Genomic DNA, 13222 nt, shown 5'->3' with positions numbered 1-13222 from the left:
CAAGCCTGTGTAGCACCACGTGACGCACCACATCGAGACAACCGGCCAACCAATATACGCCAAGGCTCGCCGCTTAGCTCCAGAACGCTATACCATCAAGCCATGGCCGAGTTCGAGTCTCTTATGCGCCAAGGTGTCATTCGCCCCAGCTCGAGCAACTGGTCGTCTGTCCTCCACGTCGTTTCCAAAAAGAACGGCGACATACGACCATGCGGAGACTACAGAGCCCTCAACTCACGGACCGTTATGGATTGTTACCCTGTACCAAATATTCAAGAGTTCTCCTCACAGCTTGCTGGCTCCACCATCTTCTCCAAAATCGACCTCATTAAAGCCTTCCACCAGATTCCAGTCAACCCAGCGGACATCCCAAAGACAGCCATTATTACCCCTTTCGGCCTGTACGAGTACGTCCGGATGCCCTTTGGCCTCAAGAACTCCGCCCAAGCCTTCCAGAGGTTCATGGACGAAGTGCTACGAGGACTGCCCTTCTGCTTCGCCTACATCGACGACGTCCTCATTGCCAGTCCTGACATTGATACACACCGCCAACATCTAGAACAAGTTTTCACTCGTCTCCAGGACTACGACATTCAAATCAGCGTCGACAAGTCAGAGTTCGGTGCTACCTCCGTAGACTTCCTCGGCCACACCGTCTCTCCTTCAGGCATCACTATCATATCGAAGCCGACAACTCAGCGCCAGCTCAAGCAATTCTTGGGGATGATCAACTACTACAACCGCTTCATTCCACGCTGCACACTCATCTTTCAGCCACTCTACTCCATGTCAAGCCCTGCAAGAGAGGCCAATCCGTCACACTCGCCTGGACTCCCGAAGCAGACGATGTCTTCCTCAAAGCCAAGGAGGCACAGAAGGCTGTTACCACACTTCAGCTTCCATACTCCAGACGCCACTACTTCGATTTCAACGGATGCTTCAGACACCGACGTCGGTGGAGTCTTGCAGCAGCACGTAAACGGGGCCTGGAGACCCATTGCATTCTTCTCACAGAAACTCAACAACGCTGAGAAGGACAGTGCCTTCGACAGAGAACTTCTCGCCATCTACAAGGCTGTCAAGCGCTTCAGATACTTCGTCGAAGGCCGGGAATTTCACATTTACACCGATCACAAGCCTCTTGCCACAACCTTCATTAACTACAAGTCTACCTACACTCCCAGGCAGCTGCGCCACATCGACTTCATCCTGCAGTTCACAACAGACATCCGGTACGTCAGAGGCGAAGACAACATCCCGCCGACGCTCTTTCCCGTAACATCTCTGCAACATCCTCCTCCCTCATCGATAATGCTGCTATTGCTGCAGACCAAGTCGACGACGCCGAGCTGCAGCAATTGAAAAAACACCCCGCACTGTCGATGAGGCGAGTCGAGTTCCCCGGGACCAACGTGCACCTGTACGCTGACGCATCCACCGGCACCATCCGGCCTTACCTGCCGAAGAACCACCGGTATGCTCTCTTCCGCCAGCTGCACGACCTCTCTCACCCCGGGATACGAACGTCGCAACGGATGATGTCCTCGCGCTTTGTATGGACGGGTATCAACAAGGACGTCAGAGACTGGACCCGAACCTGCGTCCAGTGCCAGGCTTCCAAGGTGACGCGCCACACCATCTCACCTCCAGCAACGTTCACGGCCAGGTCCTCCATACTCGAACACGTCCCCGCCGACCTCGTTGGACCACTTCCACATTCCAACGGCTACAAGTACCTCCTCACCTGCGTTGACAGGTTCACACGCAAGAGCCTTCGTCATCACCTGGGTATCACGTTTCGGTACATCTCTCAGCCTCACATCCGAATGTGGCAGTCAGTTCGAGTCGAACCTGTGGGACAAGGTCATGTCCATACTGGGGATCAAGCGCATCAGGACTGCCAGCTACCTTCCTCAGTCCAATGGCCTTGTCGAACGCTTCCACCGCCAACTCAAGGTCTCGCTGATAGCAACAGTACAAGACAGCAGCGACTGAACCACGACTCTGCCCCTAGCCCTCTTCGGCATACGGACGTCCCTCAAGGAAAACTTCGGCCACTCCTCTACAGAGCTCCTGTCCGGCACCACTCTCCGCCCACCAGGAGACGTTCTCTCACCCACTCCTGGTCCTCCCTGCGACATCCAGGACTACGCCAGGAACCTCAAGGACGCCATGCAGAGACTCCAACCAGTGCCGTCACGTGCATTACCCTCAAAGACGTTCGTGAGTCAGGACCTCGACACCTGCACACACTTGTTCCACGACCTTGACTCTTCAGAATTTTCCACCATCTGGCTAAGACTTCATTGTCATTCTATTACTAAAAGCATCTGTGCTGTTTATCTCTCTCCTAACTCTACCAACTATGTAAAATTCTTTGACTACTTGAACTCTGAAGAGGAGCACATCTTGACTCATTCTCCCTTCGCTGAAATCTTCATCTTGGGAGATTTCAATGTTCACCACTAGCTTTGGCTTTCATCCTCTTTCACTGACCAGCCTGGTGAACAAGTATACAACTTTGCTCTCCTCAACGACCTAGAGCAGTTGGTTCAGCACCCTACACGTATTCCCGACCGCCTTGGAGACCGGCCCAACATACTAGATCTCTTCCTTACCTCTAACCCTTCTGCTTACTCTGTCAAACTGTTCTCTCCGTTGGGCTCCTCCGATCAGAACCTTAGTTATGTATCCTGTCCAATTGCTCCGGTATATCGTCTGAACCCACCGAAGAGGTGATGCTTTTGGCATTTTGCTTCGGCTCGGTGGGACGACCTGAGGATGTACTTTTCCGATTTCTCGTTGAATGATTACCGCTTCCAGAAGAGAGACCCCTCTGTGTGTGCCCAGCGCATTACAGAGGTGATTGTGTCTGGAATGGAGGCATACATTCCACATACTTTATCTACTCCTCATGATAAAAAGCCTTGGTTTAATCATGCTTGTTCTCGTGCTGTCAAAGATAGAGAGGCAGCTCACAAAAGGTACCAGTGTCTTCGCATTCCTGCTAACCATAATATTTATATTTCAGCCAGGAATCGTGCCAGATCTATTCTTCGACTTACCAAATTTTTTTTCATAAATAGAAAATGTCAAAACCTTGCTTTTTCTATTTTTTTCCGTGACTTCTGGCACCTAGCCAAAAATATCTCCTCCAATTTCATTTCTTCATCTTTCCCTCCTCTCCTTAACCCTGACCGTAGCACCGCCGTCTCCTCTATCTCTAAGGCTGAATTCTTCTCTCAAACTTTCTGGAACAACTCCACTCTGGACGATTCTGGGCATATTCCTCCTACTCATCCCCCTTCTCACTCCTTTATGCCTGTTATTAACCCGGCAGCTTCGACGGACCCCGTTTGGGGCTCCCGCGAGTCGGTCCGCTGAAACGGCGGACCCCGTTTAGGGCTCGGCTCAAAACCCATAATTCAAGCTAATTGCAGGCTGTGACGGCAAAGAGCAACCCACCATGCATGCCCTGGATCATTGTGGTCGGTGAATGATCTTGAAGTGTGCTTATTTGTCATAGGTGGTGCTGTAAGGTCATGGCAGACTGAACTAGCTATCCATAGAGTAATCACTTGTCAAATTCTCTAAAGTAGACAACAAGGCCTTCTTTAGAAGGCCATCCCAACAGGAAGTACACGACTCCAGACTGGAAGCTGCAGAACGCTTAACCTCAGACCTTGCTATCATTTCCGACTGGGGCAAAAGGAACCTTGTGTCCTTCAATGCCTCAAAAACTCAATTTCTCCACCTATCAACTTGACACAATCTTCCAAACACCTATCCCCTGTTCTTCGACAACACTCAGCTGTCACCTTCTTCAACACAAAATATCCTCGGTCTATCCTCAACTCAAAATCTCAACTGGAAACTTTATATCTCCCCTCTCGCTAAATCAGCTTCCTCTAGGTTGGGCGTTCCGCCAGTTCTTCTTCCCCGCACAGTGGCTATCCATATACAGGGGCCTTGTCCGCCCTCGTATAGAGTATGCATCTCAAGTGTGGGGGGGCTCCACTCACACAGCTCTTCTGGACAGAGTGGAGTCTAATCTCGTAGTCTCATCAGCTTTCCTCCTCTTACTGACAGTCTTCTACCTCTTAAATTCCGCCGCCATGTTGCTTCTCTTTCTATCTTCTATCGATATTTTCATGCTGACTGCTCTTCTAAATTTGCTAACTCCATGCCTCATCCCCTCCCGCGGCCCCGCTGCACACGAATTTCTACTCATGCTCATCCCTATTCTGTCCAAACCCCTTATGCAAGAGTTAACTAGTATCTCCATCCTTTCATCCTCTTCAATGATAAACTTTGGAACAGTCTTCCTTCGGCTGTATTTCCTCTTGCCTATGACTTGAGCTCTTTCAAGAAGAGTGTATCAAAACACCTTTCCACCCGAAATTTACCTCTCTTTTGGGTATTCTTTACGAGTACCCAAAAGTAGCGAGTAGCGGGCTTTTTTCTGTACTATTTTTGTTGCTCTTCAGCCGCATTTTCTGACGTGAAAAAAAAAAAAAATCACACACACACACACACACACACACACACACACACACACACACACACACACACACACACACACACACACACGCTATTTAAAATATAAGTCATTTATATTGAGGCAAAAATCAAAGTAGGCTCTCCATTACCAAAATTCCCATATATTAATCCAGACATTTTCAAACGAACGTCACAACAAGAATTATTGTAATATATATATATATATATATATATATATATATATATATATATATATATATATATATATATATATATATATATATATATATATATATATATATATATATATATATATATATATATATATATATATATATATATATATATATATATATATATATATATATATATATATATATATATATATTTTTTTTATTTATTTTTATTTTTTATTTTTTTACGTTGTTGCCTATTGCTGTAGGCATCTTCCCAGTGGGGCCTGATGGTCGGCCCAAGGCTTCTTCCAGGTGGGGCCTGATGGTCGGCCCAGCCCGTTCTGGCGCAGGCGAGTGTTTATAGTGGCGCCATCTTGCATTGGCTCATACTGCCCCCCGGAACTCGTACTTGATTCGCTTGGACGGCTTCCTCTACAGTCCGGGTTGATGGGTGGTCTTCAGGACAGCATGTGGGTAGATTTAAGCAACTCGGCAGTGACCGAAAAATCCAGTGGTAGCCTGAGGATTCGAACCGCGTCGTCCATCACGCGGCGAATGTGGGTCCAGTACGCTATCACTTCTGCCACTGCCTAATATATATATATATATATATATATATATATATATATATATATATATATATATATATATATATATATATATATATATATATATATATATATATATATATATATATATATATATATATATATATATATATATATATATATATATATATATATATATATATATATATATATATATATATATATATATATATATATATATATATATATATATATATATCGTGTATTTTTTATTACTATATCTGTCAAGACTCCATGGATGTCTCACATTTACCGTATTATGTTGGGGAGGCGGTGGCTGAACAGATAGCGAGACGGCCCCGCGTTCAGGAGGACGTGATTTCAATCCCCGACCGGTGCCACCAAGTTGGGATTTTTCAGCCACCGCCGAGTGGCTTAAAAATACCCACATGCTGACCAGAAGACCACCTATCAACCCTGACTCTAGATTCTAGGATTAAAGATGAGCTCCGGGAGGGCAGCATGAGCCAATGCAAGATGGCGCCACTATAAACACTCTCCTGCGTCAGAACGGGCTGGGCCGACCATCAGGCCCCACCGGGAAGTAGTCTTGGACCGACCATCAGGATCCACCGGGAAGAAGCCTACCGGAGCAATAGGCCAGGACGTAATGTAATGTAATGCTATTACCGAGCACAACATGTTTTTGATCGTTGCTATTTTTTTGTGTGTGTCTTTAACTTGTTCAATTTGAGGGCTAATTATCCGCGTAGCTGAGCGATGTTATGCACGGAACTTTCCATATCACTCAAGAATCACGTGACAATGCAGTTTTCTAAAGATTGCATTTCTCTCTGCCTGCAGTGGCCAGTAAGAGGCTGGCAGCCGCGACACCCACACGTTTGTCACTCGTCTCGTTCTCCGCCTGTATACCGCTCTTGTTGTGCTTCGCAGGTAAATATATTTTGGAATACAAAACAAGAACCTTTTCATAAACTAAACCAAAGGTAATATTATTATTATTATTATTATTATTATTATTATTATTATTATTATTATTATTATTATTATTATTAATATTAATAATAATAATAATAATAATAATAATAATAATAATAATAATAATAATAATAATGATAATAATAATAATAATAATAATAAAAATAATAATAGTAATAATAATCCTCAGCCTTCTCCTACTCTTCTTCCTCGTCCTCGCCCTTGTCTTTCTCTTCATGGTGGTAGTACGTAATAGTAGTTTTAGTAGAAGTAGTAATAGTAGCAGTAATAGTGGTAGTGTTACTAGTAGTAGTAGTAGTAGTAGTAGTAGTAATAGTAGCAGTAATAGTGGAAGTGTTACTAGTAGTAGTAGTAGTAGTAGTAGTAGTAGTAGTAGTAGTAGTAGTAGTAGTAGTAGTAGTAATAGTAGTAGTAGTAGTAATAGTAGTAGTAGTAGTAGTAGTAGTAGTAGTAGTAGTAGTAGTAGTAGTAGTAGTAGTAGTAGTAGTAGTAGTAGTAGTAGTAGTAGTAGTAGTAGTAGTAGTAGTAGTAGTAGTAGTAGTAGTAGTAGTAGTAGTAGTAGTAGTAGTAGTAGTAGTAGTAGTAGTAGTAGTAGTAGTAGTAGTAGTAGTAGTAGTAGTAGTAGTAGTAGTAATTATTATTATTATTATTATTATTATTATTATTATTATTATTAGTAGTAGTAGTAGTAGTAGTAGTAGTAGTAGTAGTAATAGTAGTAGTAGTAGACTGGGTGAGATGGGGATCACCAACCCTGAGAAGCTGGCTGATAAGGAGAACCAAAACTCCATCAGCCTTACCAGGTCACTCATCAACAGGATCATCGGTCAGGAGGCAGAGGGCGAGATAGACCAAACAGAAATAAGAGATATTAAAAGAAAAATCTCAGAAGAAAGGCAACAGGCCCAAAAAGACGAGCTGGACCGTCTTACACACCACTTGTCCACAGAAATGGGTAGAAAAATACACACAGCACAGGAGGCAGGCGCCTCTAACTGGTAACGTCATTACCAATCAGAGCAAAGGGCTTCAGCCTTAACAAACAAGAATTTGTCGACGCCATTGCTCTGAGATATGGCTGGCCGATTGAGGGACTGCCTGATCTCTGTGCATGTGGATCACCAAATGATGTCACCCACACCATGACATGTAAAAAAGGAGGCTTCGTCTGTATTCGACACGATGAAGTGAGGGATCTGACAGCCAGCATGCTCGGGGAGGTATGCCAAGACGTCACTACCGAGCCGGCACTGCTTCCCCTGGACGGCGAACACCTTCGGTACAGGACAGCCAATACCTCACAGGAGGCACGGGTTGATGTAAGTGCCCGCGGATTCTGGGTGCGCGGACAGCGGGCGTTCATGGACATCCGCATATTTGACCGATGGCTGCCTGTCACCGTGAGCTGCCCCTGCAAGCCGCCCACCACAGGAACGAGCAGGAGAAGACAAGGGCATACGGTGAAAGAATCCAATATGTGGATCAGGGCAGCTTCATCCCCCTCGTCTTCACCACATCCGGCGGGATGGGTCCCAGGGCCCAGTGCTTCTACGCACGCCTCGCGGAACTAATCTCAGAAAACAAGCATCAGCCAAGGAGTCGCGTTGTCGCCTGGATGAGGTGTCGCCTCTCGTTCTCCCTGCTCAGGTCGGCCATCCTATGTTTCAGGGGCACCAGACACTGGCCCAAAAGCCACCAACATCTCCAATATGGACTATGAAGCCACAGTGGTGGAGAGTGACATTAGGGTGGGTCGGGAGTGACTTGAGTAGGGAAGGAAAGGGGGATCTAGACGTAATAGATGGTAGGTGATTTAGTGTCAGGTAGTATTAGCGATATGGTTGAATGCCACAGTCATTAGCGAACAGAGTTGGGGCTAATGACCTCCAAACTATGAAGCCCTTCATGATTATGTGTCGGGAAAATAAACATGGGTGGAGGTATCATTTATGTAGTAGTAGTAGTAGTAGCAGTAATAGTAGTAGTAGTATCTTCTCTTCCTCACCGAAACACAGGTTTCTGAGGCTACTGACAGCAACCTCTAGTCTGTTCCCTCCAACTATCTCTATCCTAAATTTCAATCTAAAGCTGGAAGTTGCGCCTACGTGCGCAACGACATCACTTGCTTTCGTGCCCACGACCTTGACTTTTCTGAATTTTCCACCATCTGGCTAAGACTTCATTGCTCTTCTGAACTTGCTAAGTGCATGCCTCCCCCCCTCCCGCGGCCCCGCTGCACTCGACTTTCTACTCATGCTCATCCCTATACTGTCCAAACCCCTTATGCAAGAGTTAACCAGCATCTTCACTCTTTCATCCCTCACGCTGGTAAACTCTGGAACAATCTTCCTTCATCTGTATTTCCTCCTGCCTACGACTTGAACTCTTTCAAGAGGAGGGTATCAGGACACCTCTCCTCCCGTATTTGATCTTCCTTTCGGCCACCTCTTTTGTATCTTTTTTAGGAGCAGCGAGTAGCGGGCTTTTTTTTTATTATTGTTTTCTTTTTTTGTGTGCCCTTGAGCTGCCTCCTTTGTTGTAAAAAAAAAAAAAATTACTAAATATATCTGTGCTGTTTATCTCTCACCTAACTCTACTAACTATGTAAAATTCTTCGACAATTTGAATTCTAAAGTGGAGCACATCTTGACTCACTCTCCCTTCGCTGAAATCTCCATCTTGTGATTTTTCAATGTTCACCACCAGCTTTGGCTTTCATCCTCTTTCACTGACCAGCCTGGTGAAAACGCCTATAACGTTATTCTCCTCAACGACCTAGAGCAGTTGGTTCAGCACTCAACACGTATTCCCGACCGTGTTGGAGACAGGCCCAACATTCTAGACCTCTTCCATACCTCTAATCCTTCTGCTTACTCTGTCAAACTGTTCTCACCGTTGGGCTCCTCCGATCATAACCTTATTTCTGTTTCCTGTCCTATCGCTCCTGTACATCCTCTGGACCCACCGAAGAGGCGATGCTTCTGGCATTTTGCTTCGGGACGACCTGAGAATGTACTTTTCCGATTTCCCACGGAATGATAACTGCTTCCCGGAGAGAGACCCCTCTGTTTGTGCTCAGCGCATCTCAGAGGTGATTGTCTCTGGAATGGAGGCATACATTCCACGTTCTTTCTCTACTCCTTATGCTAAAAAGCCTTGGTTTAATCATACTTGTTCTCGTGCTATTAAAGATAGAGAGGCAGCTCACAAAAGGTTCCAGAGCCTTCGAACTCCCGCTAACTTTGACCTTTACATTTCAGCCCGGAATCGTGCCAAATCTATTCTCCGACTTACCAAAACTTCATTTAGCAATAGAAAATATCAACACCTTGCTTATTCTAATTCTTCCCGTGACTTCTGGCATCTAGCCAAAAATATCTCCTCCTATTTCACTTCTTCCTCTTTCCCTCCTCTCCTTAACCCTGACGGCAACAGTGCCGTCTCATCTGTCTCTAAGGCTGAACTCTTCGCTCAAACTTTCTGTAAGAACTCCACCCTGGACGATTCTGGGCCTATTCCTCCTACTCATCCCCCCTCTGACTCCTTTATGCCTGTTATTAAAATTCTTCTAAATGATGTTTGCTATGCACTCTCTGGCCTCAACTCCCAGAAGGCTTATAGACCTGATGGAGTGCCTCCCATTGTCCTTAAAAACTGTGCTTCCGTGCTGACACCCTGCCTGGTTAAACTCTTTCGTCTCTGCCTATCTACATCTACCTTTCCTTCCTGCTGGAAGTATGCCTTTGTACAGCCTGTGCCTAAGAAGGGTGACCGTTCCAATCCGTCAAACTACCGCCCTATAGCTTTACTTCTATGTCTATCTAAACCTTTTGAATCAAACCTTAACCGGAAGATTCAAAAGCACCTTTCCACTTCTAACCTTCTATCTGATCGCCAGTATGGGTTCCGCAATGGGCGTTCTACTGGCGATGTTCTTGCTCTCTTAACTGACTCTTAGTCATCCTCTCTTAGCCGTTTCGATGAAACTTTCTCTGTTGCGCTAGACATATCGAAAGCCTTCGATAGAGTCTGGCACAAGTATTTGCTTTCTAAACTGCCCTGTTTCGGATTCTATCTCTCTCTCTCTGTTCCTTTATCTCCAGTTTAATTTCCGGCCATTCTATCTTTGCGGTGGTAGACGGTCACTGTTCTTCCCCTAAACCTATCAACAGTGGTGTTCCACAGGGCTCTGTCCTATCACCCACTCTCTTCCTGTTATTCATCTGTGATCTTCTTTCCATAACAAACTGTCCTGTCCACTCATACGCCGACGACTCCACTCTGCATTATTTAACTTCTTTCAATAGAACACCATCACAACAGGAAGTACACGACTCCAAACTGGAGTCTGCCGAACGCCTAACCTCAGATCTTGCTATCATTTCCGATTGGGGCAGAAGGAACCTTGTGTCCTTCAATGTCTCAAAACCTCAATTTCTCCACCTAGCAACCTCTACAAAATCTTCCAAACACCTATCCCCTATTCTTCGACAACACTCAGTTATCACCATCTTCAACACTAAACATCCTCGGTCTATCCTTAACTCAAAATCTCAACTGGAAACTTCACATCTCCTCTTTCGCTAAATCAGCTTCCTCGAGGTTGGGCGTTCTGTATCGTCTCCGACAGTTCTTCTCCCCTGCTATTCATATACAGGGGTCTTGTCCGCCCTCGTATGGAGTATGCATCTCACGTGTTGGGGGGCTCCACTCACACAGCTCTTCTGGGCAGAGTGGAGTGTAAGGCTCTTCGTCTCATCAGCTCTCCTCCTCCTACTGATAGTCTTCTACCTCTTAAATTCCGTCGCGATGTTGCCTCTCTTTCTATCTTCTATCGATATTTCCACGCTGACTGCTCTTCTGAACTTGCTAACTGCATGCCTCCCCCTTCTCCCGCGGCCCCGCTGCACACAACTTTCTACTAATGCTCATCCCTATACTGTTCAAACCCCTTATGCAAGAGTTAACCAGCATCTTCACTCTTTCATCCCTCACGCTGGTAAACTCTGGAACAATCTTCTTTCCTCTGTATTTCCTCCTGCCTACGACTTGAACTCTTTCAAGAGAAGGGTATCAGGACACCTCTCCTCCCGAAATTGACCTCTCTTTCGGCCACCTCGTTTTTTTCTTTTTTAGGAGCAGCGAGTAGCGGGCAATTTTTTTTTATTATTGTTTCCTTTTATTGTGCCCTTGAGCTGTCTCCTTTGTTGTAAAAAAAAAAAATAGTAGTAGTAGTAGTAGTAGTAGTAGTAGTAGTAGTAGTAGTAGTAGTAGCAGTAGTAGTAATGGTAGTAATAGTAGTAGTAATTGTTGTAGTAATAGTAGTAGTAGTAGTAGTAGTAATAGTAGTAATATTAGTCGTTAAGTAATGGTGGTAGTAGTAATAACAGTTGTATTATTATTATTATTATTATTATTATTATTATTATTATTATTATTATTATTATTATTATTATTATTATTATTATTATTATTATTATTATTATTAGTAGTAGTAGTAGTAGTAGTAGGGGGAGTGGTAGTAGTAGTGGTAGTAGTAGTAATAGTAGTAGTAGTATAACACAGGGTGACCCAGTGGTCGTGGCTATGTGCGCCCTGGGCCTGTCACTCTTCCAAAATGAAATCGCGTACGCAGAAACACAAGTGCAACAGGTGGCTTGTGCGGATGGCCTCTCGGGTGCTGGTAAAGTCTCGGATTTGAAAGGGTAGTGGGACACTTTGAACGCCGCCGGCCCTGAGATAGGATGTATCCATGGCGCCACCAAGTCTGTCCTTTTTGTCGAACCTGAACATTGTGACCGTGCAGCGAAAAATTTAGAGGAAGTGGAGTCATTGTGACAAAGGACGGACAACGACACTTGGGTGCAGTGATCGGGACAGAGGTGTATAAGGGGGAGTACGTGGGAGACAAGGTAGCTGAATGGGTGAAGGAAATGGAGCCTTTGTCTGCCATTGGGGAGGCGGTGGCTGAACGGATAGCGAGACGGCCCTGCGTTCAGGAGGACGCGAGTTCAATCCCCTACCGGTGCCACCAAGTTAGGATTTTTCAGCCGCCGCCGAGTGGTATAAAACTACCCACATGCTGTCCAGAAGACCACCTATCAACCCGGACTCTAGATTCTAGGATTAAAGATGAGCTCTGGGAGGGCAGAATGAGCCAATGCAAGATGGCGCCACAATAAACACTCGCCTGCGCAAGAACGGGCTGGGCCGACCATCAGGCCCCATCGGGAAGAAGCCTTGGACAGACCATCAGGCTCCACCGGGAAGAAGCCTACCGGCGCAATAGGCCAAGACGTAAAAAAAATAAATAAATAAATAAATTGACAAGACTCAGCAACACGCTGCCTATGCATCGTACACCCACGGCATCCAACATCGGTGGACGTTCCTGATGCGCACCATCCCCGGCATCAGTCGACTCCTCCGACCACTGGAAAATGCCGTCAAGAATGTATTCATGCCGGCGCTGGTGAAATCTCATGCTTTGTGGAAGGAGGAGAGGGATATGCTAGCACTTCCTCCAAGACTGGGCGGAATGGAGATCACCAACCCTGAGAAGCTGGCTGATAAGGAGAACCAAAACTCCATCAGCCTTACCAGGTCATTCATCAACAGGATCATCGCTCAGGAGGCAGAGGGCGAGATAGACCAAACAGAAATAAGAGAAATTAAAAGAAAAATCTCAGAAGGAAGGCAACAGGCCCAAAAAGACGAGCTGGACCGTCTTACACACCACCTGTCCACAGAAATGGGTAGAAAAATACACACAGCACAGGAGGCAAGCGCCTCTAACTGGTTAATGTCATTACCAATCAGAGCAAAAGGCTTCAGCCTCAAAAAAACAAGAATTTGTCGACGCCGTTGCTCTGAGATATGGCTGGCCGATTGAGGGACTGCCTGATCTCTGTGCATATGGACCATCAAATGATGTCACCTACACCATGACATGTAAAAAGCGAGGCTTCGTCTGTATTC

The 13222-nt window shown here is 45.5% G+C and overlaps 1 protein-coding gene across 1 annotated transcript in view; it reads left to right on the top strand.

The window, feature by feature from the left end:
- The first annotated feature begins 6098 nt into the window (after positions 1–6098).
- LOC126985655 (uncharacterized) overlaps positions 6099–13222 on the top strand; it is a 39869-nt gene continuing 32745 nt past the window's right edge. The window contains exon 1 of the mRNA XM_050840805.1: positions 6099–6178. The gene's annotated coding sequence lies outside the window, so the exon portion shown is untranslated. The remainder of the gene's footprint in view (positions 6179–13222) is intronic.

This window comes from Eriocheir sinensis, chromosome 60, assembly GCF_024679095.1.
Source record: "Eriocheir sinensis breed Jianghai 21 chromosome 60, ASM2467909v1, whole genome shotgun sequence".
Lineage (NCBI taxonomy): Eukaryota > Metazoa > Arthropoda > Malacostraca > Decapoda > Varunidae > Eriocheir > Eriocheir sinensis.
Note: the sequence above shows the minus strand (reverse complement) of the source record. Positions and strands in the feature narration are given on the sequence as shown.